The sequence below is a fragment of the Hoplias malabaricus genome, chromosome X1 (genome assembly GCF_029633855.1).
Source record: "Hoplias malabaricus isolate fHopMal1 chromosome X1, fHopMal1.hap1, whole genome shotgun sequence".
NCBI classification, from domain to species: domain Eukaryota; kingdom Metazoa; phylum Chordata; class Actinopteri; order Characiformes; family Erythrinidae; genus Hoplias; species Hoplias malabaricus.
Window position 1 is genome coordinate 16,662,817 of NC_089818.1, and position 27,953 is coordinate 16,690,769.

Below are 27,953 nucleotides of genomic sequence, written 5' to 3' on the forward strand. Positions count from 1 at the left end.
CCTGCAGAATCTGAGAGTATGAAGACATTGAAGGATGTAGTTGTGAAACATGGAGGATCTCTCTGCTTGTTATCACACAAACCAAATTGAACTGAGAAAGCAATTTTCAGAATAGAATAAGAATAAACTTCTTCCTTTTTTTCTACTTCTCTGTAGAGTCTGAGAGTGTGAAGACACTGAGGAATGTAGCTGTAAAAAGTGGAGGATCTCTCACCATTCCATGTTTTTATGATGAACAATACAAATCAAACCCTAAATACTGGTGTAAGGGGAAGTACTGGAGCTCCTGTGGAATAGTAGCCCGTACAAACACAAGTGGAAGAACATCAGTCACTGATTATCCGACCCAGAATATGTTTACTGTGGAACTCAACAGTCTCCAAGACTCTGACTCTGGAGATTATTGGTGCGCTGTGGAAATTGGAGATAAATGGACCGTAGATGACAGTGATTATTTGTACCTGACGGTCAGTGCAGGTAAGAAGTCTCTCTGTGTTAAGTAGAACCTGTTCACTGTGACTTAAAGCTTGTTTGATGGAGGACGTGTTTACAGCACTCATTCTCTGCCTCTTTATTCAGATCCTGCTGTGTCTGTGATAAACAGCAGAGTGAGTGGTCAGGAAGGGGGCAGTGTCAGTGTCCAGTGTCTCTACAGAACTGATTATAAGAATAAACAGAAGCAGTGGTGCAGATTTAGAGACTGGAGCTGCTTAACATCCCAGAATTCAGCAGTGCAGATCAGTGATGATGGGAGAGGATCGGTCAGTGTGGAGATGAGTGGACTGAAGAAGAGTGATGCTGGCTGGTACTGGTTCAGTGCAGGAGAAGTGGGAGTTACTGTTCACCTCACGGTCACTGAAAGACCTACAAGTAAGATCACATCTATCAGAAACACTGGCCATATCTGCTGACTGTCCTGCTGTAACTGTGCCACTAACATCAGTTTATTTCTCCTTTTCAACAGCAACAGCAGCTGTGACTACAATTTCCTCAACTAAGAAAACCATCATCAGTGAGACCACATCATGTATGATTATAAAGTGTATTTTAATTAATTAAAGTATAAACAATGCTAAATAAATGCATAATGAAAGTTTGTCTTTCTAGGTTCATTAACTCTGACCAGAAATGCAGAGTCAGTCACAACAAATCAGTAAGTAGTGAAGTTCTGCTTTGTAGAATCTTGAAAAAAACCACATATTTACACCTCAGTGTTGCATGTTTTGTTCTTTGCTCTCCAAAATAACATCTGAGACATCTGATAAAATTTTCCCCGACCCTTGAGGGTGAGGGGAAAATGTTCTCCGCCGCGGAGTAGGAGTGGGTGCAGGGGCGGTGGACTACTGGTTGAGTGGAATGGTGGGTTCACCTCATGCATTTTGTGGCTCACAATTAGCTTCTTTTTTTATGCAGTTGATAAGTTTCACTTTCACAGATCACTATACCACTGTTTCCATTTGCTCGTTGCAGAATGGCATGCTTTATCTGCAGGTAAAATTGTGACCATGTTTTGGTTTAAATAAAAAGAGGTCACTCGGAGAAAGGTGAGATGTTTTAAATACAAACACATAACAGTGCAACCATGGGCATTTCTAGTTTCTTTTTAGGGGCAATGAAGCACCCCTAACATGAGTCCAAGCACCCCTAAAAATAAGAGGAAAAAGTCTTTTTTGTAGGTTTATCTCTCATAAGCTAAAAAATGTTTTAAAAAGCGTAAAAAAACAAACAAACAACAACAACAAAAAAACATAGAACGTACATATGGCTTAAACTAAATACGGTATATCCATAAATATGGTATAATCCATTTTCTGAAGCCCTGCCCACACACACACACTCCAGTGGTGGGGTTAGCAGGTGAGTTCAGTAAGTGAGGTTAGTTCTGATGTGGATTTTTGCACTTTATTACTCAGTCAGATTCAGGTGAGGGAGAAAGGAAAAAAATGATGTGGCTTCATTGCTTATACATAAATAGACTAGTCCTTAATGCAGAAAAATAAATTTTTCCTAAACAGTAACAGATTTAGCGGTAGAATAGCTTATATGAAGAGGCTAAAAAAGAGCTGTCTATATACTGTTGTGAAATTACATGTAGGTGTGGTTGTGGTGGTGGGGGGTGGTGTATCAGTGTGGAGTCTGCTAGGCCCATTGGGTGCTTTACCCCTAAAGCTCTGTTCCTAGAGTCGCCCTTGCGTGCAGTTATTTTGTGGACCTGTAATACATACAAGATACTCTTTAACACGACAGCTAACAAATCCATTTATGGATGATACTGATGATATTATTCCTTTCTTTTCAACTTTGTCAGTAAACAACAATAAAGACGGTTCAGCTTGTCAGCTCTTGATAATACGACCTGTTAAAGCTGTTATTTTCTGTTTATACCAAACTACAAAACTGAATCACTGTATTGAAATGACATTCAAATAACTGGTGTAACATAAGTTACAGAAACTTATGATAATGACAGAAACTGACAAAATTACATTTTAACTGTGATGTTTTTAAAATTGGCGGCACGGTGGCGCAGCAGGTAGGTGTCGCAGTCACACAGCTCCAGGGGCCTGGAGGTTGTGGGTTCGATTCCCGCTCGGGTGACTGTATGTGAGGAGTTGGTGTGTTCTCACCGTGTCCGTGTGGGTTTCCCCACCGTGTGGGAGTGCTCCAGTTTCCTCCCACAGTCCAAAAACACACGTTGGTAGGTGGATTGGCGACTCAAAAGTGTCAGTGCGCGTGTGTGTTGCCCTGTGAAGGACTGGTGCCCCCTCCAGGGTATATTCCCGCCTTGCGCCCAATGATTCCAGGTAGGCTCTGGACCCACCGTGACCCTGAATTGGATAAGCGGTTACAGAGAATGAATGAATGAATGTTTAAAATTAATAAAAGCAACTACCACATTTTATCAGCCAGAATTAATATAGCCTATACTTGATAAAGGAATAAAGCATTGCAAACCAGATATCTGACTAATAAAATTAATCTGTATGTAAGTCACTGTTTCTCACTCTGTTGTTTTGGCTTTAATAATCCAGAGGTTCCGTCTGTTTTTGTGTAAAGTTAAAATTAAACAAAAACTTGGGCAGATGAACTCATCACATGTGTCCTCTTCCTTTCGAAATGTAATTTTTTGGTTATGGATTCAGCATTTACTGCGACCCTGAACTGGATAAACAGTTACAGACAGTGAATTAATGAATGATTCAGCTATTTTTGTTCTTAAATATTTTGGCCCCATTTTCACAACATAGTCACGATTTTACTCAGCTCCAACCCCTTGAACACTTGAATCCTTGTGCCCTTTATGCTCACTCTTCAACAATTTCATCAAACATCACAAAGGTGTACACTTGAAGGAAGGGTTTATGTATTTGGGCAAAACTGGTACAGGGAAAAGTGCAGACAACAGAATTCTGGACATTTTTGACAATTTAGAAATCACAACCAGATGCATATTTTAGGTCCAAAAAAGAAGACATGTATGTTGAAAAGAGGACATATGGTCATCTTAGGTAAAATGGCCTCCTCTGCAGAAACCTCTGAACCTGCTGATCCCTCAAGTGACAATGAGAGTGGGCAAGATAAGTTATTCCCACATACCGTGAAAAGTTGTTTACTGAACCTTTTGTGGTTCAGATACTGATGAAACTGTTCATTAGGCAGCATGTGTGCTCTGAAACACTTCACTTATTGTGTGAGTAATTTATATGCTTCATGATGGGTCTCCATTTTGTTTAAATTATAACTTAAACAGAGGTCATGTGTCTTCATTCACTGCAGCAACGGAGACTCCAAGCTTATCTGGATTTTACTGGCTGTAGGCCTCGGACTGCTGCTCCTCCTGGTCTGCATTATAACTTTCATGTTGAGAAAGAGATCTAGTAAGTTTTCATCTGACACACACTTATGGACTCTTAATCATTTCCAACAGTTTTTGACAGATGGTGGAGTTATGATGCTAATGTTTCTAATCTTCAAACATTCTTTGGAAAAGAAGGGTGACTAATAAATAATGTTTAATCTGTGTAACGTTCTCCGTCTCTCTCTAACAGAAGCAAACCAAACAGAGACCACAGAGAGGAGCAGTAACTCTGCAGTTCACAGTGAAAGTGCTGTGAGTGATAGGGGCCACATTTTGTATCAGTCTCAGTGTTCATATACATAGTGCAATAGTTAGTAGTTTGCCCATTTAGCAACTTTTTTTTGTTGTTGTTGCTAATTTATTGTATGATTGTTTGGGTGTGTGTGTGTACAATAGACCTCTAGAGCTGAAGCTGAGAAATCAGTGACATACAGTACTGTGATTCACAAAAAGAAGGTAAAAATATATTAATTACATTTAATTTAATTATATTTACTCACTGAAATATTAAGAGAATATAGTACGATTTCATGTGCATGTGTTAATACACTGATTAGCTGTAAGATTAAAATGACATTTTTATATTCATTGGCCATTTTATCATTTCCACTGTGTATATTTAATTAGATTACATTGCCTTTATTAATGCCCAAGGGGTAATTAACAATAATTTGTTCTTCTAGATTTGCAGACTTCAGTCCATCTCTTGCTGTGCATATTTTGCCCTCTGTTCTCATTCTGAGCACTGAAGTGACACTGAAGTGTTGGTGCTGTTTTAGTGTGTGCTGTGCTGATATAAGTGGATCAGACACAGCAGTGCTGATGGAATTTTTAAACACCTCAGTGTTACTACTGGACTGAGAACAGTGCAACAATAGATGAGCTCCTCTTTGACTTTACATCTGCAAGGTGGATCAACAAGTTAGGTTTGTCTAACAGAGTGGACAGTGAGTGTACACAGGGTTTAAAAACTCCAGCAGCACTGCTGTCTGAGCCACTCCTACCAGCACAACACACACAAACACACCACAACCACCACATCAGTGCAGCGCTGAGTATGACCCACCACCCAAATAATACCTGGTCTGTTATAGTCTTCTGTGGGACCATTTAAAGAACAGGGTGAAAGGGGTAAAATATGCACAACAACAGGTGGACTACAGTGTGTAATTTTAGAACTACAAAGCAGTCTTTTATGGTTCTTTTATCGGGGGCTAATAAAAATTGGACAATGAAATTACATACAAAGTAGATATAAATAAAATGGCTTGTGGCTTTATAAACAGAACTCGTTTACTAAAAAATTAACAGTGATTTATAATATGTAAATTATTTCCACAGACTTCACCTGAAGCAGCTGAGGAATATTTGATCTACAGCAACGTAGACACAGCTACCAATAATAGAACTGTAAGTGAACTGTTGAAAATAACACTGTTGTCTTGAATCACACCTCGGTTTTGACCACCTGAAATAGCGATGACATCATTTTCCAGAAAGCAGTAAGTGTTTATGTGAAGTATCTAGTTTAGGTGATAGTTGCCTGATCAAGCTTTCAGTTTACTTACTGAAAAAGCTGAGATCCTCCTTTACTTATTTATTTATTTATTTCAAGTTCAAGTTCAAGAAGTTTATTGTCATTTCAGCAGTATACAGTGTTTACAGTACACAGTGAAACAAAATAGCCTTCCTCCAGGACCAAGGTGCTACATAAGACAATACGTAACATTAAACTGCAACTAGTGCAAAGCTAGTGCAACATAAAACATACAATTTAATGGTGTATGAACACTGCACATATGAAAACTTAGTGAAAACATAGTGAAACATAAAACAAAAGAATTGTTATAGGACGACAGCAACAGAGATTCCACAGAATGGAGTGAACTTTTCCATGATTCAGTGGGTTTCCAACATTGGTCCATGCATACGAGCAACTGGGAGTTATGGAGGTGGATTCTTCTGATTAACCCATGAGTTTTTTGCAGCAGTAAGAGCACAGAGAAATAAATGTTTCTGTTGCAAACTGATGTTGAGTGAGGAAAAATCTTTCAGAGAGATCTCCTTTATTTCTAAAGCTGTCCCATTTTCCAGCTCTCTCCAACAGCTCAAGATGGTGCAGTGATCTACAGCTCTGTGCTTTACAAGTAAGAGGTGAGCCATCATTTACCATGATCTCTGTGATCGGTTGGTTAACACTTTTTTCAGCCTTCTGCTTATTGTTTCTGTTCCGTGTTGATTCCAGGTGTACACTGCTGCATTTCTGAACAAACAGCTAAACCAGATCAACTGCACAGATGACACTGCACTGCTGGTCAAGCTAAACAATATATTTAATATAAAAATACTTTTGTGTGAGTTCAATGCTTGCAAAAGCAGTTCTCATTGTAGTGGTCAGTGCAGCATAGGCTTACTGACCATTATGGCATTCCCAAATGTATTTTACAGCTTGTATGTAAAGGACACTTGTATGTCCATTAATGTAAATAAGTCACATTGCTGAGAATTCTGATTCATAACATGTTTTACAAGAGCCCTTAGTCACCCTTAGAGTCCAGCTTGTATTCTTCCTCTCACCACAATATGTGTGAATGATGTGCATTGTGTATTCTGCAAAGTCACAACTCAAAATGATTCTGGAGGCAGCACTGCCTTCAATGCAGCAGGATCATAATTGATTAGTGGCCAACAGGCAGAGATGAATGTGACTGATTAAAACTGATTGGGTGGAAATGTTCAAATACCACACTATAAACCAGTAAACCTCCACCTAGACGCTCATGTTTGTCTGCTCTGACTGCTAGAAATGTCTCTGGAATAATACATGTGTATGATGACTTTCTTTTTTGTTACTGTACACTGTACATTTCTGTTTCATAATTAGTTGGAAGTGCTGCAGAAAATCTCAGTATTTTGTTTTACATGAAGAAAGTATAATGTAACTCTGTAATGTAGTTTTGAAGATGTACATTCATGCACACTGAAGTTCTGACTGCTGCTTCTGAAGGAGCTACAGAATTTAATACAATAATGATTTGCTGCCTCTGAGGAAGTACTTCTTTAGAAGCTGCCTCATAAACAGCCACATTTCAATGTATAACATCATGCAGCTTCCTCTGAGGCAGCAGTTATAACTCAAATATGCAGAAAAGTACTTCTTCAAAATCTGCCTCACAGGTAGCAGAGCTTTCTGCAGCTTCCTCAGAGGCACTGGTTCACATTTTCCTCCATTTAAGGCAAAAAAAAAATACTGAAATTTATGCAGCACTTCTAACAAATTAGGAAACAGAACTAAGTGTACAGTATGTTGCACATTTATTCTTCCAGAGTCTATTATGGCAGAGAGAGCAGGCAAACCACAAGGGATTAGGCAGAGCTTTACAGATTTATGGTGTGGTATTTGAAAATCCCCAACCAATCCGTTTTAATCAATCACATTCATCCCTCCGTTATTCCTTCTGTGTCCAGCATCTTTTTAAGTGCATTTATTATTTTATTAACACCTGCTTTTAAAATAATTTTAAACGCTAATGTTGAGTTTAATAAATTGAGGTTAAAATATGTCATGTTTCACAGCCCACATTTAGCTTACATTTAGCAAATCAATTGTAACCATGCATTAAAGTGATGTTCACAATTTTAAAATAATAAAAAAAAAACACTTTATATAATAATTTGAGGATGTTTCCTCATCATTTGCTGCTCTCTAGTCTGTTTGCATGCCCAAAACCAGTCTAATGTGTTTATGACACCCTGGAGCTTGTAAATGGGTAAAAATAAACAGTGTCTTGGTCTGGAATGCTAGGTTTCCCTCTCTGTTCATGGCAGAAAAAAAGACATCTGCAGGTTTTTAGACAACTAATTGACCTCCAAACCTTGAAAAGCATGACCTAAGATGTGGATATTGCATTATTTCTGCTTCATAGGTGGGTAATTTTGACTTAATTTTGCTGTAGATTGAACTGACTCTAAATTCAGGAGACCGCCAAATGCATGAATGTAAACACAGACCGAAAGTGTTACCAAACTAAACTCGTGTAACAAATGAGTTTCTGTGGTAAATCAAACAATGCCTAAAAACGTACAGACAAGTTACACTTGTCTTTTTTGTCCCCTCAAACATACCGTTGTACCTAATAACACACAAAGCTTTTAAATGTAAACAAACAAGAGAACGGTGTTTGCCCACAATTATAGATGTAGCCTTTAAAATGTGTGATTGTGTAGTAGTGCGTTCTCTGTAGAGTGTGTGAACTTGTTTTTTTCACTTAGTAAAATAAAGCATCTGACATTTGCACACACCTGTAATTAGTCACTAATTATTCCTGAGACATGTATAATTCAAGAGTGCCGTACTCAACAACTCACATATTGTAGTTTATGTAAATCTTTGCTTTCACATGCTGCAGTCATCTCTCCAGGTGTCAAGGGAAAGTGCAGCTGAATTCAGACGAGCTCAAGGTGTACAGTGGTGGTGCTTCTGAAGATTTCCTCAGGCACGTTCACACCAAGGACTTACAGAACACTGTAATATGAAGATTTGTTGTTATCTATCAAATTATAAATGTGCTACTAGCAATTCGCTGTCTTAACATTTCTGTGAGGAAATAAGCAGTTAAGTGAGTGGAGGGGTGTGCTTGCTAGAAAACAGCACATCTTCTCAATGCATTATTTAACACAGCAATCAAATGTTTTTGTAAACAGTGTTTCACTCTGTAGTGGGACTGAACCCAGGTCTCTGAGACAACACAAAGAGGCAAAGAATAAGGCCCAAGGGCAGAATGCTAAACCCCCAGCAAACAATGACCAACTGAGATAACATAAAAATGTACATAAAAAACTACACTTGTTAGCAGCTCTAAATTAGATAAGGAAACAGGAGTGGGCGATGAACCTAATTATTAGAGAATAGACTTTTGCCTCCCTCTAGTGGCCAAATACAGCACAGCAGTCAACACAGCCCCTGAGTGGCGTTTTTTTATTTCAGTTTTAAAGTGCATAGAAAGAACAGATAAAATGTTTGAAATATATATCAATTTCATATTATCATTATTTATATATATATATATATATATATATATATAGATTAGCACTTTTGTAAAGATAAAAACATTCATTCATTGTCTGTAACCAGGGTCGCGTTGGTTCCGGAGCCTGCCCAGAATCATTGAGGCAATGCGGGAACACACCCTGGAAGGAGCCAGTCCTTTGCAGGGTGAAAGACACTCACACATTCACTCATTTTTTTGGACAGTGGGAGGGGAGCACCCAGAGGAAACCCACATGGACACAGGGAGAACACACCAAACTCCTCACAGAGGAGCAGGACTTGAACCCACAAGCTCCAGGTCGCTGGAGCTGTGTGACTGCGACTACCTGCTGCGCCACTGTGCCACCCTTCAACTCCACTTGATTAAAAAATAATAATTACAACAGTTCCAACTCATTAAAGGAAGTAGATTACTCACCAAAATGGGGTAGATTTTATATACACAAGTATAAATAAAAGATTCAGCCTGTATTTCTAGAGTCAAAGAACCCTGTGGTTGTCCTTACCTCCTCTCGTCCTTCCCCTTTTTTCCTACTGTTCCTCTCCTTTACCAGAAAACTGGACTAATCGAGGAAATGAGCAGGGCCCAGTCCTAAATGGAGGCAGATGTCTACACTTTGATGACACTTCAGCAACATGAAGACCTATAGGGTAAAGAAAAAAAAACTGGTTGACCTCCCTTTCTGGGCGTGAACACAGTGAGGTCACTCTGAAAACTGTTTTTAAGGACACAACCTGTTCCACAAAACACGATTAACCTTCTGATTTATTCCTTATCCCAGTAAGTGAAGGATTTGAGAAAAACAGAAATAACAGCAATGTTTTACAAACTCTGATAATAAAAACTCTCACAATTATTCATTTCTGAATTTTAAAGTAAAATATCTAGATCAGAAACTATGTTAACAATTTAAACCAGTTGAAATAAACCTGTATTTTATTATTCATTTTTTAAATTCACATTATAATTTAATAATTTGATTAATTCACTAAAACATCACAGAATCATCAAATGATCATCCATATTTTTAACCAATCAATTCAGAGCAGGAGAGGGTCAGAAACAGGAAGAACACTTCAGTCAAATGTACATAACTCAGACGCAGGAAGAGTATTTGTCTCTGGAGCCTCTTACAGAAAGATGCACATTTACTCCCTCATGAGTTCTTTAATTCTCTCTGTGTTCTTCCTCTACATCTCAGGTAAGATCAATGCTGCATCATTCCTGTGCACTGGAGGTGTGTTCTTCACTCTCTCACTGCTTTAAATACACTTTGATTAACTCACCTGCTCCAGGGTGCAGAGTGGATACTGAATAATAACATTTAGGACGAGGGTGAAATGTGTTTGCTCAGTTATGACCAGTTTATTCCTCTGATATAGTTCTGAAGCAGTTCCTGAGTCGGAGTAACACTGATGTACCATTTGACTTCTTCTCTGTAGAGTCTGAGAGTGTGAAGACACTGAGGAATGTAGCTGTAAAAAGTGGAGGATTTCTCACTATTCCATGTTTTTATGATGAACAATACAAATCAAACCCTAAATACTGGTGTAAGGGGTATTACTGGAGCTCCTGTGGAATAGTAGCCCGTACAAACACAAGTGGAAGAACATCAGTCACTGATTATCCGACCCAGAATATGTTTACTGTGGAACTCAACAGTCTCCAAGACTCTGACTCTGGAGATTATTGGTGCGCTGTGGAAATCAAAAATGGTCCAGATGATGGTGATTATTTGAACCTGACGGTCAGTGCAGGTAAGAAGTCTCTCTGTGTGAAGTAGAACCTGTTCACTGTAACTTAAAGCTTGTTTGATGGAGGGCGTGTTTACAGCACTCATTCTCTGCCTCTTTATTCAGATCCTGCTGTGTCTGTGATAAACAGCAGAGTGAGAGGTCAGGAAGGGGGCAGTGTCAGTGTCCAGTGTCTCTACAGAACTGTTTATAAGAATAAACAGAAGCAGTGGTGCAGATTTAGAGACTGGCGCTGCTTAACATCCCAGAATTCAGCAGTGCAGATCAGTGATGATGGGAGAGGAGCGGTCAGTGTGGAGATGAGTGGACTGAAGAAGAGTGATGCTGGCTGGTACTGGTTCAGTGCAGGAGAAGTGGGAGTTACTGTTCACCTCACTGTCACTGAAAGACCTACAAGTAAGATCACTTCTATCAGAAACACTGCCCATATCTGCTGACCGTCGTGCTGTCACTGTGCCACTAACACAAGTTTATTTCTCCTTTTCAACAGCAACAGCAGCTGTGACTATGACTTCCTCAACTGAGAAAACCAGCATCAGTGAGGCCACAGTTATAACTACAAATCACACTGGAATAGATCAAATTTAAATGAATTTTTAGACAATGTTTTTTTGTCTTTCTAGGTTCCTCACCTTTGACCAGAAATGCAAATTTAACCACAACATATCAGTAAGTAGTGAAGTTCTTCTTTGTGGACGTCTTGACAAACCACTACACATTCACTGTAGCAGGCTTTTACTCATTTTTAAAAACAGCTGCCCCATCTCCAAAATAACATCTGTGAATGTACAAGGTCCAAGAGAGTGTGAGATTAAAGCACAACAAGTATGCAAAATGCAGATTTTCTTATCTGACTGTGTAAGCTCTAACAGCCTTAGGTCAAAGAGTCATTACAGGAGGAACTGGGCTCCTGGAAAGCTTTAAACTTAGCAGAACATTGTATTATTCAAATAAAGTGCAGTATGTAGGTTTATGTGCAGGAGTGTGTTATACTTATTACAATGTTTCCTCTGTAAAGCTGTGTGTGCACTATTGAAAACTCAAAATTAGCTTTGAGCAGGGGTGTCAGACTCAGTGTGGATAGCGCACCACATTACACTGTTCAATGACTGGAGGGTCAGGCTAAAAAAGCTTAGTATTAATCAATAAAACATCAGAACTTGAATGTTTCAGTTTATCTACAGGATGCATGCTGAATTCACAATTTGAACATAAAGAAATGGATGAAAATGTACAACTCATTATAACAAATATATTTTTATCTTATTTACCCTCACATACATAACATTCATTCATTCATTCATTCATTCATTATCTGTAACCGCTTATCCAATTCAGGGTCGCGGTGGGTCCAGAGCCTACCTGGAATCATTGGGCGCAAGGCAGGAACACACCCCGGAGGGGGCGCCAGTCCTTCACAGGGCAACACAGACACACACATTCACACCTACGGACACTTTTGAGTCGCCAATCCACCTGCAACGTGTGTTTTTGGACTGTGGGAGGAAACCGGAGCACCCGGAGGAAACCCACGCGGACACGGGGAGAACACCATACATAACATATAGTTTTTAAAATATGTAGAATGAAATGTAGTTTCTCCACGACACTGTGATAATATTAGTTCTGTCTAAAAGCTGAGCTGTACGTTCCCAGTGTTTCAGCACTTACCTGTAGCTCTCAGCGCCGCCGCAAAACAACCCCCAGTAATGAGGGGGGCTGTGGCTCCACTGGCTGCAGCGCTAAATGATGGACAACTACCTCTGGCTGCTGATTGGCTTAATAAATGCGAACATTAAGAAGCGCGTTCTTGTGCCGTGGTGTCTTTGAGCCTCACTCTGGCTGAGGGAGTGCTATAGAGCTTCCTCTTAACAGTTTTATCTCATAAGTACAGAATAAAATGGAAAATGCCTCCAGTATCGGCTTGAAACAGAACATAGGGTTTAGTGTCCAAATACAGGGCGGTTAGCAATCCAAATCACACCCCCTCGCGCTCCAGTTCTGAATTCGGCTCGCGGGAATGTGTTTGGGCCGAACAATCAGAAAGGAGAGTGTTCCCGCTCACGTGCACTCGAGGAATTAGTTCGAGGACCGTATGTTTGACACCGCTGGCTTAGCGTATTCTTAGATTTTTACTGGATTCTGTATATTTTTTGGACAGTCTGTTACGTCTTTTTTGTCAACGGATAAAGCATTCGATTTTTGTCTTTAAACACAGTTACCACTTTTTCTTTTTGCTTCTTGCAGAACAACAGCTTTCTCTGCAGTAAAATCAGCCTCCTCTGCAGGAACAACTCCTGGACAGGTTTACCACACCAATGACAAGGAGATTGATTGGGCCAAACAAGTAATTGTGAATATAGTGAAGAGTTTACTGATTCTGTATGTCAGAGACTGATTAAACTGTGTGTATGGCAGCGAGTGCTTGGAAACGCTTTAGTTAAAAATACATTATTGTGTTTTCATATTATAGGCTTCAGGATGGTTCTCACTTTTGTTTAATGAATAACTTACACAGGTCATGTGTCTTCATTCACTGCAGCAATGGAAAATCCAAGCTTATCTTTATTTTACTGGCTGTAGGCCTCGGACTGCTGCTCCTCCTCTGCATTATAACCTTCAAGTTGAAAAAATTGTTCAGTAAGTCACTCTTTTACAGCCTTGTCCATCAAAACTACACTGTTTACCTCAGATGCTGTCAATCAGCCATGACAGGTTTTTTATGCTTTGCTTTTTTATTTTAGTGATGAGGTTTGATGCTAATGTTGCTAAACTTAAACATGCCTTAGTAATTATACAATTCTGTTTACGTCTAATCTTTAATTGGTGACTAATAATGTGTAATGTGCTCCACTCCATCTCTCTCTAACAGAAGCAAATCAAACAGAGACCAGAGAGAGCAACAGTAACTCTGCAGTTCACACAGTAAGTGCTGTGACGGATGGGTGGCTTCATGTTGTTTGAGGTTTGGTGTTTTAACACACAGTCCAGTAGTTAGTAATGTGTATTTGGCTTCAGATTTTGTCACTGTTTTGTGTGTGTGTGTGTGTGTGTGTGTGTGTGTGTGTGTATGTGTGTGTGAAATAGACCTCTACAGCTGAAGCAGAAGACTCAGTGATATACAGTACTGTGACCCAGACAAAGAATGTAAGTCTTATTTTTCACATCCATTTAAACTGTATTTGATCACTGAATCATTAAGACCCTGAGTCAGGGGTCACTGATGTGATTGTATTTATGTTTATATGTTTATGTTTATAGAGTTTTGAGTTAGTAAAATCATGTGTTTGTCCATAGCCTTCGTCTGCAGCGGCTCAGGAAATGGATTTGATCTACAGCAATTTAGAGACAGCTACCAATAACACAACTGTAAGTGAACTCTTACATACAGCTGTAACAATGAGACACATCTCTGTTTTGACCACATTATCTAGAGATGTCATTTATTTGGAGTCAGTAAGTGTTTGAGAAATGTCTAGGTTTGATAGCGGTTCCTTAGCCTTCAGTTTAGTTATTGAAAGAGATGAGATTATTCTTTAATTCTAAAGCGGTCTCATTTTTCAGCTCTCTCCAGCAGCCGCGGATGATGCAGTGATCTACAGCTCTGTGCTTCATAAATAAAGAGGTGAGTAAAAATGCACCTTAATTTATTCTTTTTTTAAACACTTTTCAGCCTTCTGCACTTATTTTGTTGTCTGTTTTGATTCCAGATGTACACAGCTGTAAATGTGAACAAACCTCCTCACAGACAGTGACCTGAGGCAGGGCCTAAACCCACAACTCCAGGACCCTGGAACTGTGTGACAGCTATAAAATTGTGGCCTATTTTACATACATCAATGGAAATATGTTATATATACACATTGCTAAAAGCTTTACTCGTTGTTTAATTATAAACTTGGGCCACCCTCAGAGCCCATCATTTATCCTTCCTCTGACCACTCTTTGGTTTTTAATGGGTTTCTGTAAATGGATCATGGATTCTGTTTTGAAAATTTTGAAAGATTGAGCACAATAATTAACAAAAGATTATTAATATATATTTGTAGACCATATTTTCTCAACTACTTTAACTGTTGAGAAACACATTAAGGAAAGTATGTGTTGTATTAGAGATTAATTTCAACAGATGAAATATAATACTGCAATAAGTGTGCAATGTCACTTCTCCACTGCATTGGTGCGTCTCTTCATGACTGGACACAGCTCGGCTCACTTAAAGCTTGTCGCTTTTCCACTGGCAGGGCTCCTCTGCGAAATGGAGCCGGTGATGTTGCAAAACTCTGTCTCTAACAAGAATCTCTTAAAAACCAGAACAATGTTAGCAGTAAAGTTCGGCGCTGTTTACACATCGTGTATCCAAGTGTTGTTCTATTTTTTGGACTAAACACGGCTCCGCGCCCCTGTTCTCACAGATCAGTTTTACTTGTTGCACATTTGGCTTTCGCTTGAAATTTTGTCGGCCATCGGCCCAAGGAGCATATAAACTTCTTCAAAATACCTCATAGGGTAAAGTTACAAACTGCCTCTGTGAGTCCGATAAAAATAAATGTGAAAGCTGCTGTAACTTTGGAGATTTAACAAACGATGGTTTGTTCTGGATTTGAATGAGCTCTGCATTTCTTGGTGATTGACATGGCTCTGGCCAATCAGCGCTCTGCAGAGTTTACACGTCACCATTTAGTACCTACTCGGCACGGTTGGAACCCCAAGCTCACTGGGACTGAAAACAAACCCAGCTCCAGAGACCAGATTTGGCCAGTGGAAAAGTAAGAGCCGTGCCGAGTCGTGTAGGTTCTATGCAGTGAAAAAGCGCCATAAATGTGCAGAAGTGTGTTTCTGTAGAGGGCTGCACTCATTAAATAAAATATATTTGAGTTTTGCATAGAACTTTATACTTCAAATATTCCACCTGAGATGTAATGACAATTGTGCCGTACTGAACTCGTCAGACTTGCTGCCCACTTTATATCACCCCTTGAAGAGATGAGGGCTCTACTGCTACTGAGTATGAACACAGGGCATTTTTACACTTCACAATAATAATAGCTGTGATACTTTAAATAGTCTTGAATCATTTTATAGGAACAATAGTATTACAAACAACAGAACACAATCAAAATAAAATTAAATATACTACTGCCATAAAATAAATACTTTAGCACACATTTATAAAAAAGTGCAAGGATGAAAACAGTGTGGTCTTAATAAACATTTACAGCACAATAACAGAGCACAGGCTAAATTAAGCCACAAAGCATATATTTTCCTTAATAAACATGTATCAGCTTATAAAGGATCTTCCTCCAACTGAACTGTGATCATAGGAGGATGCAGTAAACCTGAGCTGATCCGTTGGTTGTAATTATAATAGGTTATAAAGCATAAACAGATCAGTAAAATATCCCAGATACAAGAGAAAATGAAGCAGTTGAGTAAAGTGGTTCATCTAAAGATACCAAAATATTTTTTTTAAATGCTGCTTATTGCTTAACAGCTCCAGGATCACAGCGTGTGTTGAATCAGTTGCGTGCCACACAGAACTGTTCTGACTCCCTGAAACAGAACATAGAACAGGAATTTAATGAATGAGACTGAGAGGTTTAAGTTCTTTTTCAGAGCGTCTGCATGCACTGTACTGATCAACACTGACCTTGTTACCCTCAGTATTTTCACTGTGTTCGTACTTACGTGTGCAAACATGTCTCTGTTGCTATACAAAGAATCAAGAAATGAAATGAACTTTGTCATTAACACAGTCAGAATGCAGCAAGAGCAACCATAAAGCTTTTAATACAAAACTATCTAATACTTGTAGAAATATTTAAATACTCATTACAGGTTCAGGTTTTGTTGATTAAAGAGAAGTGTTTGTGTTTGTACCTGGAGTGTCCACCATTTCCTCAGTTTGTTTGCCTTTGACAGCTGTCGTATCTGCAGCTGTTAACATAAGAAATCAGAAAAACTCTTTACTGAAGTGTTGCAAACAACACAACACTTATATAAAGCTGAAATAAAAGTCTATACACATTTATAATGGCTTATAACAGGCCACCGCTATCTCTCAAAGTGCATCACACAGTCATTCACACACTCACAACTGTGGACAGTTACACAAACTCACTCTGTTGCTCAAACAATATCCAATTAACATACAGGTGTTGTGAGGAAAAACTGGAGCGCAAAGAATAAACCCACACAGACACAAGGAGAACACACCAAAGTCTTCACAGACAGTGACAGGAAGTAGATATTGAACCCACAACCCCAGAACTCTAGCTGTGTGACAGTGTCATTACCTGTTTCACACTTTGCAGCCCTTGTGTCTTTAACTTCCACTATTTACTGATCAGAAAAAATGACTGCTTTTACCTCGACTGATCACACTCTCCTCTGTTTTCGGGCTGCCAGAAGCTGCCATCACAGTTGCTAATGACAGAAAACAAGAGGAAAGATGTTAGTGGGATATTATTACAGCAGGACAATCAGCAGATATGGGCAGTATTTCTGATAGATGTGATCTTACTTGTAGGTCTTTCAGTGACAGTGAGGTGAACAGTAACTCCCACTTCTCCTGCACTGAACCAGTACCAGCCAGCATCACTCTTCTTCAGCCCACTCATCTCCACACTGACCGCTCCTCTCCCATCATCACTGATCTGCACTGCTGAATTCTGGGATGTTAAGCAGCGCCAGTCTCTAAATCTGCACCACTGCTTCTGTTTATTCTTATAATCAGTTCTGTAGAGACACTGGACACTGACACTGCCCCCTTCCTGACCACTCACTCTGCTGTTTATCACAGACACAGCAGGATCTGAAAAAAGAGGCAGAGAATGAGTGCTGTAAACACATCCTACAAACCGGATTCCAAAAAAGTTGGGACACTAAACAAATTGTGAATAAAAACTGAATGCAATGATGTGGAGGTGACAAATGTCAATATTTTATTTGTAATAGAACATAGATGACAGATCAAAAGTTTAATCTGAGTAAATGTAACATTTTAAAGGAAAAATATTTTGATTCAAAATTTCACAGTGTCAACAAATCCCAAAAAAGTTGGGACAAGTAGCAATAAGTGGCTGGAAAAAGGAAATTGAGCATATAACGAACAGCTGGAAGACCAATTAACACTAATTAGGTCAATTGACAACATGATTGGGTATAAAAAGAGTTTTTCAGAGTGTCAGTGTCTCTCTGAAGCCAAGATAGTAAGAGGATCACCAATTCCACCATTGTTGCGCAGAAAAAACTGCAGCAATAAGAGAATGGTGTTACCCAGCGTAAAATAGCAAAGACTTGTAAGTTATCATCATCAACCGTGCATAACATCATCAAAAGATTCAGAGAATCTGGAACAATTTTAAACAATGGCCGTAAAACTCTACTGGATGCTCGTGATCTCTGGGCCCTTAAACGTCACTGCACCTCAAACAGGAATGCCACTGTCAAGGAAATAACAGAATGGGCTCAGGAATACTTCCAGAAAGCATTGTCAGTGAACACAATCCACCGTGCCATCCGCCGTTGCCAGCTGAAACCCTACAGTGCAAAGAGCAAGCCATTTCTAAGCAAGATCCACAAGCTCAGACATTTGCACTGGGCCAGGGGTCTTTTACAATGGAGTGTGGCAAAATGGAAGACTGTTCTATGGTCAGATGAGTCACGATTTGAAGTTGTTTATGGAACACTGGGACGCCATGTCATCCGGACCAGAGAGGACAAGGATAACCCAAGTTGTTATCAATGCTCCGTTCAGAAGCCTGCATCACTGATGGTATGGGGTCGCATGAGTGCTTGTGGCATGGGCAGCTTGCATGTCTGGAAAGGCACCATTAATGCAGAGTACTATGTTCAGGTTCTAGAACAACATATGCTCCCATCTAGACGTCATCTCTTTCAGGGAAGACCCTGCATTTTTCAACAAGATAATGCCAGACCACATTCTGCAGCAATTACAACATCATGGCTACGTAGGAGAAGGATCCGGGTACTGAAATGGCAGCCTGCAGTCCAGATCTTTCACCTGTAGAGAACATTTGGCGCATCATAAAGAGGAAGGTGCGACAAAGAAGGCCCAAGACGATTGAACAGTGAGAGGCCTGTATTAGACATGAATGGGAGAGCATTCCTATTTCTAAACTTGAGAAACTGGTCTCCTCTGTCCCCAGACGTCTGTTGAGTGTTGTAAGAAGAAGGGGGGATGCCACACAGTGGTAAAAAATGGCCTTGTCTCAACTTTTTTGGGATTTGTTGATGCCATGAAATTTTGAAACAACATATTTTTCCATTAAAATGATACATTCTCTCAGTTTAAACTTTGATCTGTGATTTGTGTTCTATTCTGAATAAAATATTAGATGTTGGCACCTCCACATCATTGCATTCAGTTTTTATTCACAATTAGTTTAGTATCCCAACTTTTTTGGAATCCTGTTTGTACATCAAACAAGTTTTAAGTTACAGTGAACAGGTTCTACTTCACACAGAGAGACTTCTTACCTGCACTGACCGTCAGGTACAAATAATCACTGTCATCTGGTGTCCATTTATCTCCAATTTCCACATTGCACCAATAATATCCAGAGTCAGAGTCTTGGAGACTGTTGAGTTCCACAGTAAACATATTCTGGGTCGGATAATCAGTGACTGATGTTCTTCCACTTGTGTTTGTACGGGCTACTATTTCACAGGAGCTCCAGTACTTCCCCTTACACCAGTATTTAGGGTTTGATTTGTATTGTTCATCATAAAAACATGGAATGGTGAGAGATCCTCCTCTTTTTACAGCTAGATTTTTCAGTGTCTTCACACTCTCAGACTCTACTGAGAAGAAGTCAAATGGTACAACAGTGTTACTCCGACTCAGGAACTGCTTCAGAACTATATCAGAGGAATAAACTGGTCATAACTGAGCAAACACATTTCACCCTCGTCCTAAATGTTATTATTCAGTATCCACTCTGCACCCTGGAGCAGGTGAGTTAATCAAAGTGTATTTAAAGCAGTGAGAGAGTGAAGAACACACCTCCAGTGCACAGGAATGATGCAGCATTGATCTTACCTGAGATGTAGAGGAAAAACACAGAGAGAATTAAAGAACTCATGAGGGAGTAGAAGTGCATCTTTCTGTAAGAGGCTCCAGAGACAAATACTCTTCCTGCCTCTGAGTGAAGTACATTTCACTGAAGTGTTCTTCCTGTTTCTGACCCTCTTTTGCTCTGAATAGATTGGTATCAAATGAACTTTGGTATTTTTATCTAAAGTTTTAATAGATACATTATTAGAGAATTAAGTTGAATAATATAAATTAAGAATAAAATATAAACTATATATACATTTTGTAATTGAAATTGTAATTTTGAAATTGGTTTAATCAAGATTTGTCAGATTTGAACAGGCCAGGTCCAGAAACATAACAGTTGATGCATTTTCCTAAGGACCCTTCTCAGTCCGGGGTCTAAATACTGGAGGAGGTTTTTGGCCGAATAGAAACTATTTATATGAATGTTCTCCCAAGATTGCTATATCTATTCCAAATGTTACCAATAGGAATTCCAAAACCTACATTCATTGAATTGGATAAAATAATATCTAAATATGGCCTTGGATAAAATAAAATACAATCCAAAGAAGTAAGGCAGAAGGGGGACTTAATCTTCCTGTTCTAAAATACTGTTTTTGGGCAGCACAATTAAGATCGTTAATCTCATGGATTAACGACACACACACACGATGGCTGAATACTGAACAAACAAAGTGTTCTGTGCCATTAAAGGTATTACTATTTTTAGATATTTCGATAAAGGGTTTGTCATTCTGGACTAGAACTACACTTTACATTTGGAACAAAGTTGCAATTAAGATGCCAAAAGAACTTTCAATTTTAACAAGTACCGGACATATTAAATCATTCACTCCTAATATATTAGATAAAGGTTTTGCAAAATGGGCTAATCAGGGGCTTGTGTATATTCATCAGTCAATTGACACAAACAACCTTATGACTTTTGAACAGTTATGCATACATATTCAACTCCAACAAATAATGACTTCTTCAGATATTTACAGCTGCGCTCTTTTTTGAATACACACAACGTATGGGAAAGAGTGCTAAACCCCAATAGAGAAATTCCTATCACAATTCCAGAAAGGTAAAGGGGAAAAGAAATTAATAATGAAATTATACAAGGTATTTTTTATCAATGAATCGACATAAACCTGTTCAGACAAAACAAAGATGGGAGGCAGAGATGGCCAAAACCATTTCTGATGAAATGTGGGAAGAGGCATGGACGAAGGGACATTAAACTACAAATTCAAATACGTGGCGAGAATTTAAGTGAAAAATTATTAGTAGATATTTCAGGACACCGGATGTAGTTGCTAAGATGGACCCTAGAGTACCAAGCTTGTGTTGGAGAAATTGTGGCACAGCAATACCTAACCACACACACATCTTCTGGACATGCCCTAAACTGCAGATCTTTTGGGACGAAGTGTACAGGGCTATAAACCAGATCTATCAGGGAGTTATACCAAAGGATATCACAGTCGCAGTGCACAGTATCGCCCCAGTAGGTGTACAAGGAAGGGCCAAATCGTATATTTTAAACATCCTTTTTGCAGCAGCTTTGAAATGCATTACTATGAAGTGGATGCAATTAGAGCCACCATCCTACAAAGCTTGGGTCCAAAAAGTAGGCAAACTGTTCCAAATGGAAAAGATAACATACTCATTAAGACTCCAAAAGCATATTTTCAGGCTATGGTGGGAACTTGCCTTATTCATGTAATGGTCCTATTAGAAAATTGGAGCTGACCTCCTATTCACCCTTCCTCCATGTTGTTGTAATGTTGGATAGCACGACATTGCCACTTAAACTTGACATTTCTATCTTGTTTATATTGTGATGTGGAAACCATATAGAATCTGTTGTAAAATGTTAAGTTGTTTACTTTATTGAGGGTCTGTCAAGCTTATTAACTACCCATTGTTGTAAAGATCTGAGATTTGCTCTGTTATTGATAAAAAAAGTTCTAAATACTGGAGGAGATAAGAGAAGTCGCCTCAAATCCCACTGAAGCAGCTTCCAGGGAAGGACACATCAGGGTACACTACCCAAAAAACAGTTACAGATTTCAGAGTGACCTCATTGTGTTCACGCCCAGAGGACGGTCAACCAGGATTTATATTCTGCTTTTTGTGTGTATTAATCCAATTAAAGAAAAATCTGCATTAACCACTTGATAAAAAATAAAAACACTCACACACTGAATAGCCCATTAACACACCAACAGGTTTTGGGGTTTTGGGAGGAAACTGAAGCAGCAAAAAAAAAACAAAAAACCTACAGACACAGAGAACACCACAAACTCACACAGAGAGTGACCCTTGGTGGGGATTGAACCCCTGGAGCTGTGCAGCAGTGACACACTGTTTCACACTGTGCTGCCCTTGTCTGGGGTTTTACCCAGAGTGTTCACATTTTCCTCTGTTTTCTAGCTGCCAGAAACTGGCATCACATTTTTTAGGTAACTATGCAGGAACTAAGCAGGAACTAATTATTAGTGCTGCATTAACATCTAAACCATGCCTGTGAACTACTAAGAATTACAGATTAATTACTCAGTAAGAAATAGTTAATGAATGATGAATGAAGGTAGTTCACTATTAAGTAAACAATAATTACTGATTCTCACATAAATCCTGGAGAACTACATATTAATTATGTCTCCATCAGAATAACTGTTCATTAATCATTGGTTACATCAACATCTTACAGGTCACCTGGAGAACTATAATCTAAATACACTTCCTACAGCTGGAGACACCACACCCTGTAAGCAGCAACCTTAAATATTTAATCTTCAGCATCAGCCAAATATTAGTGAAATGTGCTACAATACTTCAGCATGAAGTAGTCTGCTTAGCTCTACTGTTTCAGAATACACCAGTTACTTCTGTCAAAGTGATAGTATTATTTATTTATTTATTTAAGTCCTTAGCATGATCATCACACTATGTTCTACCTCCTTATTCTGTAAGAAATGTTTAGATATGTACAAGTCATTTTTGTTAGATAATGAATTAGTTTCACTGTGTAGTCACTGTGGTTTTTTTGGGAGCTAACAGGAAAACATTATAACTCATTACTAATGGACAAGGTGTAACTGTGTTATTTATTAGGTGTTAATAATGATCAGGAACATTATTATAAAGTGAAACTCACTGTAACTCATTTCTAATTACTACTACTCCAAAGCATTCAGTTGTATTGGTTGTAATAAAAGGAACATTATTACAGTTTATTTTGTCACTTTAACTCAAGACCCTTTCATCAGTACAATGTCTCTTATTTCCTAAAACAGCAGCAGTTATTGTGTAAGAATTGGCACTGATAAGAAGTCTTCAAGGACTGCAGTGTTACTAAAAGCAGAAGTTTCCTTCACACTTGAGTTGTGGGTGTTTGGACAAAGGGGAACCAGGTTGGTGCAGAAATATGTATAAAAAGAAGTTTAAATACTCCTCCAGTACGTTATATAGGGTGATTGTAGGTTTATTCACACTTATTCTTTTATTATGAACCTGTTACAACCTAAGTGAACACAACACAGATTTGCAGATTTGAATGGAGACTGGAAAATATCAGACACACACTACACTGGGGATAGGCCCTACAACAACTCGCTGTGGTTATGGTTTGTGCTGATGTTTGTGTAAATCCATATAAATGTCTTTGGGTTGTAAATGGGAAGACTTGGCCAGTACGGTCTCTACACACTACAGAAGGGAGCTGGACATTATTAAAATAGCACATAGTTGAGGATACATTACACCTTAATGGTTTCATAAACGGGTAGGCTCCAGACTCACTGTGATCCTGAACTAGATAATTGTTTACAGACAATAAATTAATGTTAATTATTAGAGAATACACATCTGTCTCATTGACGAGTGAACAGAAAGGATCTGTTAGACTGAAGCAACACTGTGATAAAAGCAATCACACCTAAAGCAGTGAGAGAGTAAAGAACACAAAGAACACCTCCAGTGCACAGGAATGATGCAGCATTGATCTTACCTGAGATGCAGAGGAAGAACACAGAGAGAATTAAGGAACTCATGAGGGAGTAGAAGTGCATCTTTCTGTAAGATGCTCCAGAGACAAATACTCTTCCTGCCTCTGAGTGAAGCAGTTCTTCAGCATTCTTCCTGTTTTCACTTGCTGCTACTGACTGGATCAGTCCTACACTCAAACTAATTGATGAATTTAAACACAGTATTGCCACAGAGTCACAACATTATGCGGAGTGACAATTACTGTTCAAATTACAAGTAGAACACTTCACAGAGAAATGTTCCTTTGATAAATATATTTAAATCTTAATTCCTTTTTCTCCACCATGTTTGTCAAACAACTATAAACTAAACTGTTCATTCTGACTGGTCCTCAACTTCCTTTCATGGAGCTTTGGATAACAAGACTGAACTTGGGTCTTAGTGCGGTGTTCAGTGAGGACCACAAACGGCCAACTCCTTTAAATGGCAGCTTGGGCAGTTAATGGACTGTTAAACCAAGGGTGCGTAAGTTGCAGCTGATTCACTCACCCATCATCAAACCTAAACCTATCACAATATTGGCCTGAAATCAACACTTTAATTCCCCTACAGCCAATCACAGTCATTTCACAGGGCTTACTCACACTCACACAGCCTTAAACTACACACCTTATATTCTTTATCAAGTGCAACATACACCAATTACAGAATGCTCCGTCCTCTCTAGGCTTGAACACAGTGAGGTCACTCTGAAATGTTTAACTGTTTTTCTGGGTAGTGTACACTGATATGTCCTTCACTGGAAGCTGCTTCAGCAGGATTTGAAGCGGCTTCTCTCATCTCCTCCAGGATTCTGACTCTGTTCTTTGGAACAGGGGAGGATCAGTAAGAAAACACAGCAACATTTAAGGTTTCTGAACACGGCCTATTCCACAAATCAGCATTAACCTTCTTGCTTTATTCCTGATCCAGTAAGTGAAGGATTTGAGAAAAACAGATATAACCGCAATGTTTTACAGGTTTTGATAATAAGAACTCTCACAATCATTCATTTCTGAATTTTTAAATAAAATATCTAGATCAGAACTAGGTTAAATATTTAAACCAGTTAAAATAAACCAGAGTTTATATTTTATTTATTAATTTTTTTATTCACATTATAATAATTTGATTAATTGACCAAAACATCACAATCATTAAATGATGATCGAATGATCATCCTTTATTTTTTTAACCAATCGATTTAGAGCAGGAAAGGGTCAGAAACAGGAAGAACACTTCAGTGAAATGTACTTCACTCAGAGGCAGGAAGAGTATTTGTCTCTGGAGCCTCTTACAGAAAGATGCACTTCTACTCCCTCATGAGTTCTTTAATTCTCTCTGTGTTCTTCCTCTACATCTCAGGTAAGATCAATGCTGCATCATTCCTGTGCACCGGAGGTGTGTTCTTCACTCTCTCATTGCTTTAAATACACTTTGTCAGATTTTTGTTAGCTCACTACTGTGTGTTTTTTGATATGTGGCCTCATCAGGGACAGAAGAGTTTGTGTTAAGAAAAGGATTATAAAGGACTGCACAGCTACACTTTTCATGAGTAAAATGTGCATTACACCATGTGAACGATCCAAGTCTGTGGATGATCTGCTGAATAGTTTTAATTAAAAACTGTCATTGTTATGGATGAGATTGTGCCAGTTAAAATGAAGGCTATGTTTTGCAAACAGAAAGCAAAATGGAGAATTGCCTCTGTTGTTCAAATCCAAAAGAGGGAATGTTGCAAGGCAGAACGCAGATGGCGTAACACAAGTATTCACATTCACAAAGAAATCTACAAAGATAGGCTACGTGAATACGACACAACAATATGCAAAACACGAAAATCCTATTCCTCTATCATCAACAACAATAACGTTAACAACAGCAAAATTCTCTTCACCATGGTCGACAGACTTACTAACTCACCCACACCAATGGCCCCTGAATTATTAACTGAAGATGTAATGAGTTTGCATTATTTTTTAACACTAAAATCCTGAATATCAGGATTAGTGATTAGTACATCTATATCCAACAGTGAGTCTGTACCCTCTCCATCACCTCATAAACACTCCTTAGTTAAAATGTCAGAGTTCAGTACTGTTAATAATGAAATTTTAATTGACACAGTTAATCATCTCAAACCATCCACTTGCAGTCTTGACACACTACCAACCAAATTTTTAAAGAGTGTGTTTCACACTATAGCACCAGACATACTCCACATTGTAAACACGTCACTCATGTCGGGGGTCTTTCCGAGCTCACTAAATACTGGAGTTGTTAAGCCTCTTCTAAAAAAGAATAATTTAGAATCATCTCAGATAAGTAACTACAGACCAATTTCTAATTTCCCGTTCATTGGCAAAATCATTGAGAAAAAAGTTTTCAGGCAAATCACTAGTTTTTTGTCCATAAATAGTAGCCTAGACAAATTCCAGTCCGGGTTTCGGTCTAATCACAGCACTGAGACTGCTCTAATCAAGGTCATTAATGACATTCGCTTAAATACGGAGGCTGGAAAGGTATCTCTTCTATTACTTCTTGACATTAGTGATGCCTTTAACTGTTTTTCTTCTGTAAAGCACTTTGAAATGCTCTGAATGAAAGGTGCTCTATAAATAAACTTGCCTTGCCTTTGATTAACTCACCTGCTCCAGGGTGCAGAGTGAATACTGAATAATAACATTTAGGACAAGGGTGAAATGTGTTTGCTGTTATGACCAGTTTATTCCTCTGATATAGTTCTGAAGCAGATCCTGAGTCGGAGTAACACTGTTGTACCATTTGACTTCTTCTCTGTAGAGTCTGAGAGTGTGAAGACACTGAAAAATCTAGCTGTAAAAAGAGGAGGATCTCTCACCATTCCATGTTTTTATGATGAACAATACAAATCAAACCCTAAATACTGGTGTAAGGGGAAGTACTGGAGCTCCTGTGGAATAGTAGCCCGTACAAACACAAGAGGAAGAACATCAGTCACTGATTATCCGACCCAGAATATGTTTACTGTGGAACTCAACAGTCTCCAAGACTCTGACTCTGGAGATTATTGGTGCGCTGTGGAAAAAGTTGGTTTAGATGACCATGATTATTTGTACCTGACGGTCAGTGCAGGTAAGAAGTCTCTCTGTGTGAAGTAGAACCTGTTCACTGTAACTTAAAGCTTGTTTGATGGAGGACGTGTTTACAGCACTCATTCTCTGCCTCTTTATTCAGATCCTGCTGTGTCTGTGATAAACAGCAGAGTGAGTGATCAGGAAGGGGGCAGTGTCAGTGTCCAGTGTCTCTACAGAACTGATTATAAGAATAAACAGAAGCAGTGGTGCAGATTTAGAGACTGGCACTGCTTAACATCCCAGAATTCAGCAGTGCAGATCAGTGATGATGGGAGAGGATCGGTCAGTGTGGAGATGAGTGGACTGAAGAAGAGTGATGCTGGCTGGTACTGGTTCAGTGCAGGAGAAGTGGTAGTTACTGTTCACCTCACTGTCACTGAAAGACCTACAAGTAAGATCACATCTCTCAGAAACACTGGCCATATCTGCTGACCATCCTGCTGTAACTGTGCTACTAATATCAGTTTATTTCTCCTTTTCAACAGCAACAACAGCAGTGACTACAAGTTCAACCGAGAAAACCAGCATCAGTGAGACAACATCAGGTATGATCATAAAATGTATAAGAATTAATAAAAGTATAAATAATAGAAATTCTTCATGTTTTTCTTTCTAGGTTCCACAACCCTTAGCAGAAATGTAGAGTCATCAACAGCAATTCAGTAAGTAGTGAAGTTCTAATTTAAGGCTGGCATGCTGTTGAAATGCAAAATGCAGATTTTCTTCTCGTTTGGTAGTGTAGACTTTTACAAACTCAAATCCAATCACCACTAACTTATACATTGTATGACCAAAAGTTTATAGACAATGGTTCACCCAGCTTCTTCCCTGAAATTAGGGACATTAATTGTGATTTTCTCTCCAGTTGTCAGGGATCAAGAGGCGGACTGACGGAGGCGGACACACACACTAAAACACAGATAAACTTTATTTCCAAAAAGGAATAACAAAACAAACTAGGACTGGGGCAAAAACCAAAACGAGGGAAAGTAAAAACAAACAGACGTGAGACTAAATGACGACAGGGAAACAAAACAATGACAGGAAACGAAGCGAGGCACGGACGAG

General features: G+C 38.9%; 1 pseudogene; it reads left to right on the top strand.

The window, feature by feature from the left end:
• Positions 1-353: 353 nt before the first annotated feature.
• Positions 354-27,776, top strand: LOC136675457 (polymeric immunoglobulin receptor-like; annotated as a pseudogene).
• The last annotated feature ends 177 nt before the right edge of the window (positions 27,777-27,953 follow it).